Here is an 18,354-nt window from a genome sequence, read left to right on the forward strand (position 1 = left end):
TTTTAATTGAGAGTGAGGCTATCAAGGTGAACTTCACGTCCTCGCTGGGAACTTTAACAGCCTGGCCTTACGATCTGATAAGTGTGATAGTCGCTGTCACCTTGAGTGAGGTCCGGTAAAGGCGGGAGTTGAGGAATGCTGCCTCAAAAGCGCCGAGTGTCTACTGCCACCTGCTCCCCGAGTCGTCCGGGAAGTCTCGCAGATCCATGCCCATTTATACCCTCCAATCAGCATGGGCCATTTGTTTGTGCCAATGATGTCATCGGTGTGGAACGCGACCGGTTCTCAGGCTGCTCACAGAGCAATGTCGGATGCAACAACAACTGCGGTGCCAAGTCGTTTGCTGCCAATGAAACTCTGAACAGAAATGTGTCACATGATTACTGAATTAACTTCGAAAGTAGTCTCATTTCCTGTCTTTGGATTTCTGTAGGTGGAAATGCCTCAGTCTGGTCGCACTTCTATTCACTTCGACTTCTGATTGCACTAGCTCATCGGTAGAGAGGTACAGGAGCGTGATGTGAATTAAACGACAACCTAGGATACTTTACTTGTTGCTATTTATTACCGATGCTAATATTATTGATTACAAAACGTCATGGTTAAGCTTTTTTGCAAAATAAGATACCAAGTCACACTGATCATAATTTTCCCCCGCATGTAGCCGATTCTTAGCATATCACTGCGTTACTCATTTACACGACACTGCAAGAGGAACCATCGTTCTCTGACTGACATCCAAGAATTCAATATTGCTCTCCCGCAAAATGACCTATCTGATGCGGATGAAGCAGGTATATAGCCTTTTTCAATAATGAGAGAACTCCATTAAATTCACCCGACGCACCAAAAGTCTACATCTGCATCCATGTCAGTACTCTTACAATTCACAATTAAGTTCCTGGCAGAAGGATCATGTAACTAGCTTCAAACTTTTCTCTACCATTCCACACACTACAGCGCGCCAGAAAAACGAACACTTAAATCTTTCTGTGCAAGCCTTATTTCTCTTATTATATTATCATGATCATTCCTTCGAATGTAGGTGGGCACCAATAAGTATTTTCTCTGATGCGAAAGTTTGTGATTGAAGTTTCACGAGAAGACCCTGCCGCAACGAAAAACGCATTTGTTTTAATCATTGCCACCCCAATTCGTGTATCATTTCCGTGGCATTCTTACCGCTGTTTCGCGATAATACAAAACGAGCTGATCTCCTTTGAACTTTTCCGATGTCCTGCGTCAATCGTATCTGATGCAGATCCCACTACTGCAATACTGCGGAATACGACGAACAAGAGTAGTGTCAGCCGTCTCTTTAGTAAATCTTTTGCATTTTCTAAGTGTTCTACCAACAAATCGCAGTCCTTGGTTCGCTTTACCCACAATATTATCTATGTGGTCGTTCCAGTTTTAAGTTATTCGTAATTGTAATCCCTAAGTACTTAGTTGAATTCAGAGCCTTTAGATTTGTGCGACTTATCCCGTAACCGAAATTTGGCGGATGCCTTTTAGTAGCCATGTGGATGACTTCACACATTTCATTGTTTATAGTGAATTGCCACTTTTCGCCCCTATGGATGTCGTGTCTAAGACATTTTGTAAATTGTTTTGATAATGTGATGACTTTAGAAAGCGGCAAAAGACAGCATAATCTGCAAATAACCTCAGATTGTCTCCTGAATCGTTTATGTAGATCAGTAACAGAAGAGCCGGTCGGTGTGGCCGTGCGGTTCTAGGCGCTGCAGTCTGGAACCGCGTGACCGCTTCGGTCGCAGGTTCGAATCCTGCCTCGGGCATGGCTATGTGTGATGTCCTTAGGTTAGTTAGGTTTAAGTAGTTCTAAGTTCTAGGGGACTGATGACCTTAGAAGTTAAGTCCCATAGTGCTCAGTGCCATTTGAACCAAGTAACAGAAGAGAGCCTTTAACACTTCCTCGTAGAACGCCAGATATTACTTCTGTTTTACTCAATGACTTTTCATCAATTACTGTGAAATGTGACCTCTAAATGACAGGAAATCACGAATCCAGTAGCACAACTGAGCCGATATTCCGTAATCACGCAATTTGATCAGAAACCGCTTGTCAGGAACGGAGTCAGAAGCCTTCCGGAAACCTAAAAATATGGAATCAGTTTATCATCCCCTGTCATAGAACTCAATAATTCGTCAGAATAAAGAGCTAGTTGTGTTTCACAGCAACGATATTTTCTGATTCGGTATTGGCTGTTTGTCAATGAATTGTTTTCTTAGATGTAATTCATAATTTTAGAACACTGGCTGTTTGTCAATGAATTGTTTTCTTAGATGTAATTCATAATTTTAGAACACAGTATATGTTCTAAAATCCTACTGCGAATCGACGTTAGTGGTATGGGTCTGTATTCTCAGCGGATTACTCCTATTACTAGTCTTGAGTACTGGTACGACCTATTCAACTTTCCAATCTCTAGGTAGGGACTAGCGAGCTGTTGTATATGACTGCTAAGTATCGAGTTATTGTATCAGCATACTTTGTGAGGAACCTAACTGGTACACAATATGGACCTTGCCTTTATGAAGTAATTCAAGTTGCTTCGCTACACTGAGGATATCTGCGTGTAAGCTACTCATGTTGGCAGTTGTTCTTGATTCGAGTTGTGCAATATTTACGTCGTCTTCTGTGGTGAAATAATTTCGGAAAATTGTGTTCAGTAAATCTGCTTTGGTCGCACTGTGTCTTTTCGTGGGGTACTTTACACACGACCAGAATCTCTTTAGACCTTCTGTCAGATTTCGAGACGAGTTTCGTTGTGAAAACTTTTGTTACATTGAAGATAATGCTAAATTTCAAGTTTCTGTAAAACTTCGCCAGTCTTGGGGATTTCTGCGTTCTTTTAAATTTGGCATGCTCCTTTTTCGTTGCTTTTGCAAGTGTTCTGACCTGTTTTGTGTACCATCGGGGATCAGTACCATATCTTATTAATTCATTTGGTATATATCACTCGACTGCCGTCGACGCTATTTTCCTTGAATTTAAATCACGTCTGGTCAAAGCTAACCTAGTGCGACTGGAAGGAGTGGAAACTCACTCATAGAAAGACATCAAATTTATTTTTACCTTGTTTCTAAACGGATATATTTTGTGTTTATTTTTGGTGGATTTGGTTGTTACGTTACTCAGTTCTGCTACAAAGACCTTTTGGTCACTAATTCCTATATCCATAATGACTCTCCCTATAATATTGGGGACACCAAATTAAAATTACGGAGTTGATAACATTTTATGGTCTGTGGTTCGACACAGTACATACAATTTGGTACTAGATAGCTTGTAGCTTCACTAACTTTGCCACTAACGAAACGGAATGAGAGAAGGCCACAACACAATCAGGCGTATGAACAAGTTAGGGTGCAATTAATGATAAAAATGTGAATTGGAAATATAAAATTCTTCATTCTTTTGAGAAAGGTCATTTTGGTGTGTTTCACTATAATTGCCGATTTGGGCTATGAAAATGTACACAAGGTAGCCTACTTTGCATAATTCTAGTGGGTAACGCATAATACGAGCGAAATGTAATTTGTACAACCAAGCACTGAATTCAGTTCATGTTGGAAACTCCTGTTACACGTAGCAATTTCTGGATATATGATATTACAGCCTGTTTTACATGTTCTTGGTGGGTATTTATACAACTAAACGCAAACAGGTTTATATGACGACAGAACACTAAGTTACCTGCGGGGGAACTCATATGCATAGCCGGGGAGTTGCCGTACAAGTCTTTCTAATGCATTCCTTTTGAGGATCAGTCTATACGAGGTCTGTTCAGAAAATTCTGAAACCTTGTCTACAATATTTTTCCACGCTTACTTTTTATTTATTGTGCATGGCCTCCTTCGAAACACTCTCCTACAAAATTGATAAACCGCTCCCAATGCCGTTTCCATTTCCAGGAAGCAGTCTTCGTACGCCTCTTGCTGGATCGTGCGAAGCGCAGTCTGCAAATATTCCTTTATCCGGTCTATCGTTGCAAATCTTCGTCCCTTCAACGGGGTTTTCAACAATGTAAACAAAGAGAGTCCGCGGGAGCCAGGTCTGGAGAGTACGGAGGTTGAGACATAACAGTGATTTCGTTTTTTGGGCAATAGTCACGCACCAATAGGGATGAATGTGCGGGTGTGTTACCGTGATTCAAGAGCCATAAATTGTCTCTCCATATTTCAGGCGGTTTCCTTCTCCCATTTTCTCGTAGGCCGTCCCGACAGCACCATCGATTAACAGTTTGTCGCTGTGGCACGAATTTCGGTGACGTTCCTGACGTGAGCATCGACTGTAGGCGTCGTGAACGAGGGATATCTTGAACTTCCGTCCGGCCATTTTAAAACCGTGTTAACGTAAGACCGAGTACGGTTTAAGCACTCATCTCCGGAGCATTCCTGCTTCATGTGATGTGTCTCTGGTACGGCTTAAGCACTCCGGAGCATTCCTGCTTCATGTGATGTGTCTCTGGAAAGGTTTTCTTGAGTTTCACGCAAAATTTAATGCAGACGCGTTGATTCTTTAACTCTACCCTCAAAAGTTGCAAACTGTACCACACAGCGTTCTATTAAATTCAGGATTCAAAAATAACTAACAGACATACAACAATGAAACTCCCGGCAGTTACTCGTTAAACACAGGCGTGTGCAGGGATGCCAACCTTCGCTCCAACGCACCAGCGGTGCAAATTCACGAATGTTCCGAAAGTTTTGAACAACACACAGCATGTCTCAGCATTCCGAAGTAAGAGTGATTTCACGTGTGTCGTAGGATCGTTGCTAGTCACAATATACATAAATGACCTTGTGGATGAAATCGGAAGTTCACTGAGGCTTTTTGCGGATGATGCTGTGGTATATCGAGAGGTTGTAACAATGGGAAAATTGTACCGAAATGCAGGAGGATCTGCAGCGAATTGACGCATGGTGCAGGGAATGACAATTGAATCTCAACGTAGACAAGTGTAATGTGCTGTGAATACATAAAAAGAAAGATCCCTTATCATATAGCTACAATATAACAGGTCAGCAACTGGAAGCAGTTAATTCCATAAATTATCTGCGAGTAGGCATTAGGAGTGATTTAAAATGGAATGGTCATATAAAGTTGATCGTCGGTAAAGCAGATGCCAGACTGAGATTCATTGGAAGAATCCTAAGGAAATGCAATCAGAAAACAAAGGAAGTAGGTTACAGTACGCTTGTTCGCCCACTGCTTGAATACTGCTTAGCAGTGTGGGATCCGTACCACATAGGGTTGATAGAAGAGAGAGAGAAGATCCAACGGAGAGCAGCGCGCTTCGTTACAGGATCATTTAGTAATCGCGAAAGCGTTACGGAGATGATAGATAAACTCCAGTGGAAGACTCTGCAGGAGAGACGCTCAGTAGCTCGGTACGGGCTTTTGTTAAAGTTTCGAGAACATACCTTCACCGTGGAGTCAAGCAGTATATTGCTCCCTCCTACGTACATCTCGCGAAGAGACCATGAGGATAAAATCAGAGAGATTAGAGCCCACACAGCGGCATACCGACAATCATTCTTTCCACGAACAATACGAGACTGGAATAGAAGGGAGAACCGATAGAGGTACTGAAGTTACCCTCCGCCACACACCGTCAGGTGGCTTGCGGAGTATGGATGTAGATGTAGACCTCATACAGTACACTTTGTAAAGACGAATCGGCTACATGTCGGGTGAAAGGCGCGACAGACTAACAGAATGACGTGTTTCAGGGTCTCAGATAACTTTATCATCGGAAGTATCTCAACTCTGGATCGTAAATCTCTCACTCGCAATCTCTGAACTTTGTCAGCGACAGCCAAGGGGCTTCGGCGCCCGGGCCCATGGACACTTTATCGGAAATTCGTACCCGTCTTCCTGGCGCCTGCGAAGCGGTAGCAGGGCTTGTGCCACCGTCCAAAAGCCTCGGTGAGGCGACACAGTTTCCTTTTAGCGCCGCTAGCAGCGCACTTTATGCCGTTCGCCTTGGCGACGGCCATCGTAAAATTCAGTCGCCAGCAGCTCCCGTATCGCACAGCACTCGCGCAGCTGACTGCAAGGCGCTCTACACGCCGTGCACCGTCCCACGGCGCGCCAGGAAGTTTCATATCAGCGCATACTCCGCTGCAGAGTGAAAATCTCATTCTGGAAACATACCCCAGGCTGTGGCTAAGCCATGTCTCCGCATTATCCTTTGTTCCAGGAGTGCTAGTTCTGCAAGGTTTGCAGGAGAGCTTCTGTGAAGTTTGGAAGGTAGGAGATAAGGTACTGGCAGATGTAAAGCTCTGAGGACAGGGTGTGAGTCGTGCTTGGGTAGCTCAGATGATAGAGCACCTGCCTGCGAAAGGCAAAGGTCCCGAGTTCGAGTCTCGGTCCCATACACAGTTTTAATCTGCCAGGAAGTTTCATACCAGCGCACACTCCGCTGCAGAGTGAAAATTTCATTCTGGAAATTCAGTCATTATTAAGCCCCTCATCTAAGGAGTTACAGTTCCTCTGTCGAAAACGGGGTGTGTCCATGACGGAAATCTTACATTTTGCAAATCTGATCTGAAAACAAACAATCGATGTTCTTAATCTGTAGGGCATTGAGTATGGAGAAACTACAGTGTTTTGAAATTTGACAAAATTCTGGTCATGTTTCTTGCAATAACTATTGAGTAAACTAAAATAAAAAGACTTGTTTGGATTTAGTTGAATGGCAACTCGTATAACAGCGCTGCGATGTTTTCCGGAGAACGAACAGTCGGTGAGCGAGGTCGTTTCCCTTCGAATAAACTGCCTTCTTCAAGTTTTCTCATTAATCGGAGAATTCTGTTCTTTGATAGAGCCCAAAGCGTGTGGAATATTCCCCTAAACCTTCTTTGCGTTAATATGATACTTTTCAGTTCAGCCTCAAGGAGAACTGCCTTGACGCGCTAGTGAACAGATAAGCGTCAATGCTCGGCCACTGCGAAACGCCAACTTCGAAACAAGGGACTGGCGACATTTGCAGCAAGACGACCCCTAACGACATTTCCATGAAACAAACGTGGGAGCGAAATTTGAATGAAATATAACAAGAGGTACAATTTTTATTTAGTCTTAAAGTGTGTGAACTATTCGTGCTCCACCCAGTAAGAAATCTATCCATGATGCATGTTAACGTACAACGTTACTTTCAATGGGTTTTTCGAAGTTAGCTCTAGTACACTGGGGGTGCCCGAAGCTAGCAATTGCCGGTGGGTGAAGCTGCAAGTGAAAATTGCGCCTTTTTCCACGGAATAATGAATGCTGTCCAGAATACTCCAGTATGGTTTAGGGCGAAAATTTCCGCAGGCATCGGCTTTATAATGTAATTGTCCTGATAGGAGGAAGTGCTTCTAGTTTGGCACAGTTTTCAATTAAAAGCCGCTGTGACGCAGACGTGATTCTGTTTGAACCGGGCGAAAGCCGAAAGCGTGTCTTTCCTTTTAAATAATTTCTTTTCATTGAGACCAGAGAATTACTACATTTTTCCTGAGATGAAGAGTTATTAATGTCTGCATATACCGAGAAAGCAGGTTAATTAGTGCCAATGCTAGAAACAGATTTAATTTTCTTTCTTCAGATTAGGAGATAATAAATTGAGAGAAGATGCAAAATAGTCGACGAAAGATTTATTTTGTTTTTGTTTTGGAATGTGATGTAGTTCGCACTAGGGCGCGGGTTTTAGTAAATTTCAATGAGCAACACAAATTCTGAGTAGAAAATATTAGTGCATATCGTATGGCAAGTAACCAAATTGCTATTTACCAAGGAAAAGAGTAATTTATTTTATGTAGCTAATTGTTGTTGTAAATATACTTCTGCCAGTAGTTACGTTTATGGCTGAATATTTAAAGTAACTCAGCATTTCTAGGCCTTGCCATATTACTGAAAGCCGCGCCTGGTAGCCTTTCGGTCTGGGGCGCCGTATCACGGCTTGTGCGGCTTCCCCCGTCGGAGGTTCGAGTCCTCCCTCGGGCGTGTGTGTGTGTGTGTGTGTGTGTGTGTGTGTGTGTGTGTGTATGTGTGTGTGTGTGTGTTAAGTTTAAGTTAGATTAAGCAGTGCGTAAGCCTAGGGACCGATGACCTCAGCAGTTTGGTCCCGTAGTCCTTACCACAAATGTCCAAAATGTTTACTGAAAGCCGGCCGTTGTGACCGAGAGGTTCTAGGCGCTTCAGTCCGGAACCACGCTGCTGCTACGATCGCGGGTTCGAATCCTGTCTCGGGCGTGGATATGTGTGGTGTCCTCAGGTTAGTTAGGTTTAAGTTGTTCTTACGGGACTGATGACCTCAGATGCTAAGTCCCGTAGTGCTCAGAGCCATTTGAACCATTTGATCACTGAAAACTAACTTTTCAGGGAAATGCATAGAGGTAACCATATGTGAGGAATTGCTACTTTCCTGCAACAGATTTACAGGTAATAATTTAAGTTTTACCGTCCCAAGCAAGATGAGAAACTGCAGAGCTATTTCTGCCACGGTCCTCTCGACTTCAATAGCTCATCGCAGACAAACTGCAATTCGTTACTAACTTCTCTTCGTAGAGTGTGTGTGTGTTTTTTTTTAACGTCCCGTCGACAACGAGGTCATTAGAGACGGAACACAAGCTCGGATTAGGGAAGGATGGGGAAGGAAATCGGCCGTGCCATTTCAAAGGAACCATCCCGGCATTTGCCTGAAACGATTTAGGGAAATCACGGAAAACCTAAATCAGGATGGCTGGAGACGGGATTGAACCGTCGTCCTCCCGAATGCGAGTCCAGTGTGCTAACCACTGCGCCACCTCGCTCGGTATCTTCGCAGAGAGCAGTCATAAAATATATTTCTCGATTTAACGGCGACCAGCTATCAAATAATTAGGTCACCAGAATCAGTGATGTCAATAATAATTAGCAGTTTACCGATTTCTGAGCATTATAGTCATCCCGAAACCGGAACAGTTAATCTATATTCAACAGAAACACATTTATACACTGACGGTTCACTTTGTTCAGCTCAACTACCAAAAGACGCGAATTACCATTACATGAATTATCATTACGCGAGTTGCACCTAACACCAGCAACGAGACAGCTTAATTCTCTTATATACTGTACGTTCCGACAATCTTGAGAGTGAGTTTTCGCTACGAAGTTGTCCGAAAATATTCCAATTTTCCGTATCTCCATGACAGAATCTTATTACCTTTTCATTCGTTCTCTTGGAGTAATAAGTTCATTTTTTTTTCCTTTCGACTAGATTGCTTATGTTTGAGTGCAGTTCACCTACCAATCGCGCAAGGTAAAAATGGAAAAAGATATCTGGCAAGGCTATTGATGAGATTAGGAAAGCGTTGTTGTGTCCACCTTCAGCGACCTTCCTTCCAAGAAAAACGGCGAGGCAAAGAGATTAAAACGCGTTTATGGAAATGCGCAAAAACTAAAGTTCTCAACGACCATGTTCATGAACAACATTCTAAAAACGTTAAAGTTTGTCACCTTTAAAAATGAATTCTATTGGATAGTGACACCAGTTAATTTTAGTTTTATTTTAAATCGTATTCTTGGAACAGAAAGTTGAGAATTTGTGTAAGATGACTATAAGTTGACTTTAGCAAAGGTAAAGACACCAGAGTAACAAGTTTTGACGTAGCGCTTATTAATGGAAACTGAAACTTACGAAAAATCAAGACACTCTGATAGGATCTGATGGGCTATAAAATGCGTTTGATGATGTAAAATTTTGTAAGAAATTCATAATTCTCGAGGAAATAGAAGTAAACTGTATGGAAAGAAGTGTAATATTCACTGAGTTGACAAAAGTCATGAGACGCCTCCTAATATTGTGTCAGGATAATTACTGTTTTTTTTTTTTTTTTCCTGGCATAGTGCAGCAACTAGACGTGGCCTGGACAGGTCGTTGCAAGCTGCCTCTCCAGTCGTCCATAATTGCGAAAGTGATGCCGGTGTACGACTTTGTGCACGAACCTGCACGAATTGACCTCTCGACTACGTCCCACAAATGTTCTATGGGATCAATGTCTGGCGATCTGGGTGGGCAAATCGTTCTTTCGGACAGTCCAGAACGTTCTTCGAACGAATTGCGAACAATTGTGGCCCGGTGACATGGCGCATTGGCATCCATAAGAATTCCATCATCGTTTGGGAACGTGAAGACCATGAATGGCTGCAAATGGTCTCCAGTTAGTGGAACATAACTATTTCCAGTCAACGATCGGTTCAGATGTACCAGAGGACCCAGTCCATTTCTTGTAAACACTGCCGACACCATTTGGAACAACCACCAGCTTGCACAGTACCTTACTGGCAACCTGGATTCCTACGGTCTGCACCACATTCGAACCCTGTTTTCAGCTCCTAACAACTGAAATCGGCACACATCTGACCAGGTCATGGTTTTCCAATCATCTAGGGTCGAACAGATATAGTCACGAGCCCAGGAGAGGCGCTGGGGATGATGTCGTACTTTTAGCAAAGGACTCGCGTCAGCAAATTCTACTGCGCTGCCCTAACGGATACGTTCGTCGTACATCCTACACTGATTTCTGTAATTACTTCACGCAGTATTGTTTGTGTACTAGCACTGATGACTGTACGCAAACGCGGCTGCACTCGGTCGTTTAAGTGAAGTCCGTCGGCAACTGCGCCGTCAGTGGTGAGAGGTAATGCTTGAAATGTTGTATGTTGCATGTGAACCGGGGACCTAGAAACGACGGAGAGGCTCCGTACCCGCCGCAGCAGCCGCAGTGGTCCATAAGCCCACGACGACTACCGCAGTCCACTTCACCCCTCCGCCGCCCCACACCGAACCCAGGGTTATTGTGTGGTTCGACCCCCGGTGGACGGTGGACCGTGGACACCCCCCCCCCCCCCCCAGCCCCAGGGAACGTCTGTCACCAGACCAGTGTAACCCCAAATATTTGCGTGGTAGAGTAATGGTGGTGTACGCGTAGGTGGAGAACTTGTTGCGCAGCAGTCGCCGACATAGTGTAACTGAGGCGCAATAAGGGGAACCAGTCTGCATTCGCCGAGGCAGATGGAAAACCACCTAAAAACCATCTACAGTCTGGCCGGCTCACCGGACCTCGACACAAGTCCGCCGGGGGGACTCGTGCCGGGGACCAGGCGCTCCTTCCCGGCCAGAAAGCCGTGCGTTAGACCGCTCGGCAAACCGGGCGGGCCTTGAAATATGGTACTCCCAGGACACTCTTGACACTGTGGATCTCGGAATGCTGAATTGCCTAATGATTTCCAAAATGGAATGTCCCCAGTTTCTAGCTCCAAAACCACCATTCCGCATTCAAAGTTTGTTAATTCCAGGCGTGCAGCGTTAATCACGTCGGACAATTTTTCACATGAGTCACCTGAGTGCAAATGATAGCTCGGCCAGTGCACAGCCCTTTTACGCGATGAATACTACCGCCACCTGTATATGTGCATATCGCTATCCCATGATTTTTGTCACCTCTCAGTTTACATACAAGAAAGAAAAGTACAAGAAAGAAAGGAAAAGAGGTAGAGAGGATATAAAATGTAGACTGGCAGTGGCAAGGAAAGCGTTTCTGAAGATGAGAAATTTGTTAACATCGAGTATAGATTTAAGTGTCAGGAAGTCGTTTCTGAAAGTATTTGTACGGAGTGTAGCCATGTATGGAAGTGAAACGTGGAAGATAAATAGTTTAGACAAAAAGAGAATAGAAGCTTTCGAAATGTGGTGCTATAGAAGAATGCAGTAGATTAGATGGGTAGATCACATAACTAATGAGGAGGTATTGAATAGAACTGGGGAGAAGAGAAATTTGTGGCACAACTTGACTAGAAGAAGGGATCGGTTGGTAGGGCATATTCTGAGGCATCAAGGGATCACCAATTTAGTATTGGATTGCAGCGTGGAGGGTAAAAATCGTAGAGGGAGACCAGAGATGAATACACTGAGCAGATTCAGAAGGATGTATGTTGCAGTGGGTACTGGGACATGAAGAAGCTTGCACAAGATAGAGTAGCATGGAGAGCTGCATCAAACCAGTCTCTGGACTGAAGACAACAACAACAAAGAAAAGGGAACAATGAGGACGGGAAACCAAGAAGGAACTGTGCAGATTAAATAGTGGTGGAAGATAGAGAAGCCGCCCTTGGCCCCAATTGTTCAATCTACACATCGAAGGAGCAATGACGGAGGTAAAAGAAAGGTTCACGATATGTTTAGAATTCGCAATGAAAAGATATCAGTGATAAGATTCATTTATGCATTGCCATCCTCCGCAAAGATGAGTAAGTAATGCAGGAGCTGTTGAATGAACTAGACAGTGCCGCTGTTTTCTGGACCCAGAAGACGCCTCCCTGGCGGGAAGTACAGACGGCTTACGCTACTGGTGACCGCCGACAGCCTGGCAGCTTCCGTGCGGCTACAGCCGGAAATAGAGAATATCGACGATTTTTGCCTGTCATCAATGTTAATCCTGGCAATATATCTGTCTCAGGGATTCCAATACTAGCTAGACTGTTTTAATTTCAAGTTTGAAGTCGGATAACAAACGACAGCCTGTTTATTGCCTTCTGCCCAAGCGACCCAGCGGTTCAGTCCTGGCGCCGAAGCGGATCGGCCGTGGCGGGATGGGATGGTAGCCGACGGCAAGGTGCCAAACGTGCCTCGCTCCGAGGCTGTCGCGTAAGTGTCGCCCACTCGCTGTTCCCCGTTGGCCTCCGAAGTCCGTGCCAGCGTCGCATCGCTGAACAGTGTAGAGGAACTCATTGCCTCCGACTCCAATCTTACTTTGAAATCTCACTCTGCTTCCATACAGACGAAACCCGTAGGAAATATGCTTGATCATGCTGTGGTGCTTCCACAGCTGGTTAATATGAATGTTAAGAAAACCATCACAGCTATTATTTTAGGTGCATTTATTAAGGTCACTTGCTAGTGAATCTGCTACAAAAATTCGAATTTTTTTCCATCTTAAATCAATATTTAGTTTTATGAAAAAAATGGTATTTAAATCAATAGATCCGGATACCGGGTACATCTTTAAAAACACATTTAAATATATGTCGGTATGCGGCAAAGATCGTGTTTCCACTGCGGTCGGATGTCAAATGGCATCATTATTATTTGCGTTGACCTAGAAGCGTGAGACGAGGAAAGAAACAAGGGAGGGAAAGTAACGGAAAGTGTTTCAAAAGGGTTCAAATGGCTCTGAGCACTATGGGACTTAACTTCTAATGTCGTCAGTCCCCTAGAACTTAGAACTACTTAAACCTAACTAACCTAAGGACATCACACACATCCATGCCCGAGGCAGGATTCGAACCTGCGACCGTAGCGGTCCCGCGGTTCCAGACTGTAGCGCCTGGAACCGTTCCGCCACCCCAGCCGGCGGAAAGTGTTTAATTTGTAATTACGTAAGACGAAAGAAACAGCTTTTCTCTGAGTTCCTATAATCCGTTTTTCGGTTTGTATTTCCGTCTTTGAGAGTTTTTTCCCTACGAAAGTAAGCGTGTATCAAGTTTAAATTAATATTACGTACTAAAGTCGGTGGTCGCTTGGCGGTGTCGAAGTTTGTAGCTTGTAAGTGTTAGGTAATTTATGCGTTCGCGATGTGTCTAATATATGCGATTCTCTCACTGTCGCTTGTTTGGACTTGTCCCCTTATAACAGGACAGCTAGCATATCTGGAAGCGAACAGGGAAGCCGTGACACGAAACATTCCGCATAAAAGAATGGGCTCTTGAGGCAAATAAAGGAGCTGGACTAGCCCAGAGGAAGAAAAGGAAGAGAGAAGATAAGAAACACACGAACCATTCATTATGCAACTGGAGGAGTGTACAAAGAACTGAGGTGATGTAGCATAAAAGAATGGGCTCTTGAGGCAAATAAAGGAGCTGGACTAGCCCAGAGGAAGAAAAGGAAGAGAGAAGATAAGAAACACACGAACCATTCATTATGCAACTGGAGGAGTTTACAAAGAACAGAGGTGAGTAACATATGAAATGCACCTTTGAAATAAATATCCTAGGAATAGAATGTTCCAATTATTTATTTAATTAAAAAAAACTCTTCAAGGTAGAGGTCTGAAATTTTTTGTGATATTTCAGGCTACCATTTGGAGAAAAATAGACTACAGACACCAGCTTGCTATCACCAAGAGAAAAAAATATACCCTTATTAATTATAAAAAATTACCTTAATTTTGATTGACTAATCTATGTATTCATAGTATAAAAACTATTGATTGACATCATTTGATTGTGGTCCATTTTTTAGATAACAATGTCATAAATTTGTGCGCAAAGTGTTAAACATCTAGGAAAAGTAGTTAAGTCTATAGAGTTCAAACATAGACTGGCACGAAAAATTTTAAAATACTGACAGACACAAATGTTTAATGATAAAGTTTATATCGAAGCTTTTCTGATTATTCTTATACCTAAACCTTCATCCTCAAAACACTTTCACTGTCCTAAAATTTCTTTGTATTCAGAGTTCACATTATGTAGTTAGACCCTCATAAACCTTATGAAAATTATTACTGTTTTTCCAGACGTTCACTGGCAAGTTACCTTAAGACAAGAACTGTTTCTTCCATACGAACACCCTCAGATGACCACCAGTTCCATAGGTCACAGATTATGCTAAAAGCTACTAGAATACGCGTAATACATAAATTAACTGTCTTTGGAATATTCACCAACAGTAATCGTTAGTAAGAATAGGCCAGGTGCAAGTAGGACTCGCGCACTTACCAGTTCATCCTTCGGGAAATAAAGAATATCGACGATTTTAGCCTGTTATCAAACCTTAATCCTGGCGATATATCTGTCTCAGGGATTCCAGTACTAGCTAGAATGTTTTAATTTCAAGTTTGAAGTCGGTTAACACACGACAAATGAAATTGTTTTGCCTGATATAATTACAAATTAATAGTTTTCTGATTTTTCCCTTTACTTGTACTGTGAAATTTTGATTCTTGCCACATTTCATGATTCTAGTCCAACTTAAAGTACAAAATACGTTTCCATGAGAGAGTTTTCGATTATCAAAATATGTGACGTAAATCGCTGTATCTTTTGGCTGCATTGACTTAGAAGCTTACATTTATGTATGATAACGCTAAGGGATTATGGACCTTAGTATGTGACAAATTTCACCTCTATACCTCTACCCGTTCCTGAGAAAAAGGGTTTTTAACAGAGAGGCAGAGAGACAGCCAAGTGATCCTACAAATTTTACGAATGAGGGCGGACTCCTAAAAATTTCTGAAATGTACCGGTTGCTTAACCGGCCACTAAAACGTTCAAAGGCGCATCTTGGAATACGGTGAGTACAATGTTTCACCTAGTTGACTGTGCTTGGTATCAGCTACGCTTTGGGTATACAGCAATAAGCGACGCTATACTCGACCGGCTAGACAGGGCCGCTCAACGAAACAAGCACACACGTAAACATCCTGCTTGCGGGTCTTGTGAAGTGCGTCCAGTGAAATGTGCGCCCAGAAAAAGAAGGTCCACTAATCCCCCTGTACGAAGACCGTAACTTGCCCACAGGCAGAAAGGTCGAGAGCTCCCACGTGGTGTACTGAGGATAAAGGGAGCTCGAAATGCTCGAACAATAACTGTAAGGCCAATCAGGAGTGATGACAGTTTTATTTTCTGTCAGATGCAATAAAAAAAATTTAATACAATCAGTTCTTCCGAAAGCGCAAAAAAAAAAAAACAAAAAAAAGGTTCAAATGACTCTGAGCACTATGGGACTTACCTTCTGAGGTCATCAGTCCCCTAGAACTTAGAACTACTTGTTGTTGTTGTTGTGGTCTTCAGTCCTGAGACTGGTTTGATGCAGCTCTCCATGCTACTATATCCTGTGCAAGCTTCTTCATCTCCCAGTACCTACTGCAACCTACATCCTTCTGAATCTGCTTAGTGTATTCATCTCTTGGTCTCCCTCTACGATTTTTACCCTCCACGCTGCCCTCCAATGCTAAATTTGTGATCCCTTGATGCCTCAAAACATGTCCTACCAACCGATCCCTTCTTCTAGTCACCTTGTGCCACAAACTTCTCTTCTCCCCAATCCTATTCAATACCTCCTCATTAGTTACGTGATCTACCCACCTTATCTTCAGCATTCTTCTGTAGCACCACATTTCGAAAGCTTCTATTCTCTTCTTGTCCAAACTGGTTATCGTCCATGTTTCACTTTCATACATGGCTACACTCCATACAAATACTTTCAGAAACGACTTCCTGACACTTAAATCTATACTCGATGTTAACAAATTTCTCTTCTTCAGAAACGCTTTCCTTGCCATTGTCAGTCTACATTTTATATCCTCTCTACTTCGACCATCATCAGTTATTTTGCTCCCCAAATAGCAAAACTCCTTTACTACTTTAAGTGTCTCATTTCCTAATCTAATCCCCTCAGCATCACCCGATTTAATTTGACTACATTCCATTATCCTCGTTTTGTTTTTGTTGATGTTCATCTTATATCCTCCTTTCAAGACACTGTCCATTCCGTTCAACTGCTCTTCCAAGTCCTTTGCTGTCTCTGACAGAATTACAATGCCATCGGCGAACCTCAAAGTTTTTACTTCTTCTCCATGAATTTTAATACCTACTCCGAATTTTTCTTTTGTTTCCTTTACTGCTTGCTCAATATACAGATTGAATAACATCGGGGAGAGGCTACAACTATGTCTCACTCCTTTCCCAACCACTGCTTCCCTTTCATGCCCCTCGACTCATAACTGCCATCTGGTTTCTGTACAAATTGTAAATAGCCTTTCGCTCCCTGTATTTTACCCCTGCCACCTTCAGAATTTGAAAGAGAATATTCCAGTTAACGTTGTCAAAAGCTTTCTCTAAGTCTACAAATGCTAGAAACGTAGGTTTGCCTTTTCTTAATCTTTCTTCTAAGATGAGTCGTAAGGTTAGTATTGCCTCACGTGTGCCAACATTTCTACGGAATCCAAACTGATCTTCCCCGAGGTCCGCTTCTACCAGTTTTTCCATTCGTCTGTAAAGAATTCGCGTTAGTACTTTGCAGCTGTGACTTATTAAGCTGATAGTCCGGTAATTTTCACATCTGTCAACACCTGCTTTCTTTGGGATTGGGATTATTATATTCTTCTTGAAGTCTGTGGGTATTTCGCCTGTCTCATACATCTTGCTCACCAGATGGTAGAGTTTTGTCATGACTGGCTCTCCCAAGGCCATCAGTAGTTCTAATGGAATGTTGTCTACTCCCGGGGCCTTGTTTCGACTCAGGTCTTTCAGTGCTCTGTCAAACTCTTCACGCAGTGTCTTATCTCCCATTTCATCTTCATCTACATCCTCTTCCATTTCCATAATATAGAACTACTTAAACCTAACTAACTTAAGGACATCACTCACATCCATGTCCGAGGCAGGATTCGAACCTGCGACCGGAGCGGTCGCGCGGTTCCAGACTGTAGCGCCGAGAACCGCTCGGCCACCCCGGCCGGCAATATATTCTCCTTCATTACAATTTACAGCAGTCTGTCAACACTGTTGTAACTTTCCGATATTGCGACTGTAGAAATCACATGGTTCTGAAGCGAAGAACTCGTCGAGCCGCGTTTGGAGCGCATTTTCATCCAGGAAGGAAGTCCTCGAAGGTTGTTCGGTAGAGAGCGGAAAAGGTGATAATCTGAGGGCGCAAGATCAGTTGAACAGGGTTGGTGCGAAATGACTCCTCAACCCAACTCATGTGTAGTGTTTTTTGTCAGTCTAGCCATTTCTCGTTACCAGTAACAGTATCAACATACAAAACAATAACGTTACGAGCTTATGCACCAGTCCAATATTTAGGAAATCTCTTGATGAATATTCGATGCGACAGCTTCACGTCATACAGGATGTCCCTAGTCCCGCTATCGTTTCAGCAAATCATAACTTAAATACCATTAGAGACAGAATCGTCATTTGTTGTAAAACATTTAGCACCTCTAAAAACGTTTCTTTTGAACATTTGACTAAGTGCACCAAAATGGTGAAGGACAAAGAGAAGGCGCAATGCGTCACATGGTATGCGCAATCCAAATCTGTGACAACGATAGTGCGAATAATCGGCCTCAATATGGGGTGGTACCAACTTAAAAAAGAAGCGTAATGAGGTGGTTCAAAAACTTTAAGGGCAGCCAGTGTACTGATGGTTCTATCACAAACCCCTTCCCCCCACCTCTCCACCGATTCACGCCATTAGACTATTTTTTGTGGAGTTGCGTCAAGGATCGCGTGTACACAACACCAGTCACTGACATTGCTGCCCTTCGTGCACGAACCAATGAAGGAATTAGAAC

The 18,354-nt window shown here is 43.1% G+C and overlaps 1 protein-coding gene across 2 annotated transcripts in view; it reads right to left on the reverse strand.

The window, feature by feature from the left end:
* LOC126412846 (protein goliath) overlaps window positions 1-18,354 on the reverse strand; it is a 662,532-nt gene that overhangs the window by 370,898 nt on the left and 273,280 nt on the right. The window lies entirely within an intron of this gene.

The sequence above is a fragment of the Schistocerca serialis genome, chromosome 7 (assembly GCF_023864345.2).
Source record: "Schistocerca serialis cubense isolate TAMUIC-IGC-003099 chromosome 7, iqSchSeri2.2, whole genome shotgun sequence".
NCBI lineage: Eukaryota > Metazoa > Arthropoda > Insecta > Orthoptera > Acrididae > Schistocerca > Schistocerca serialis.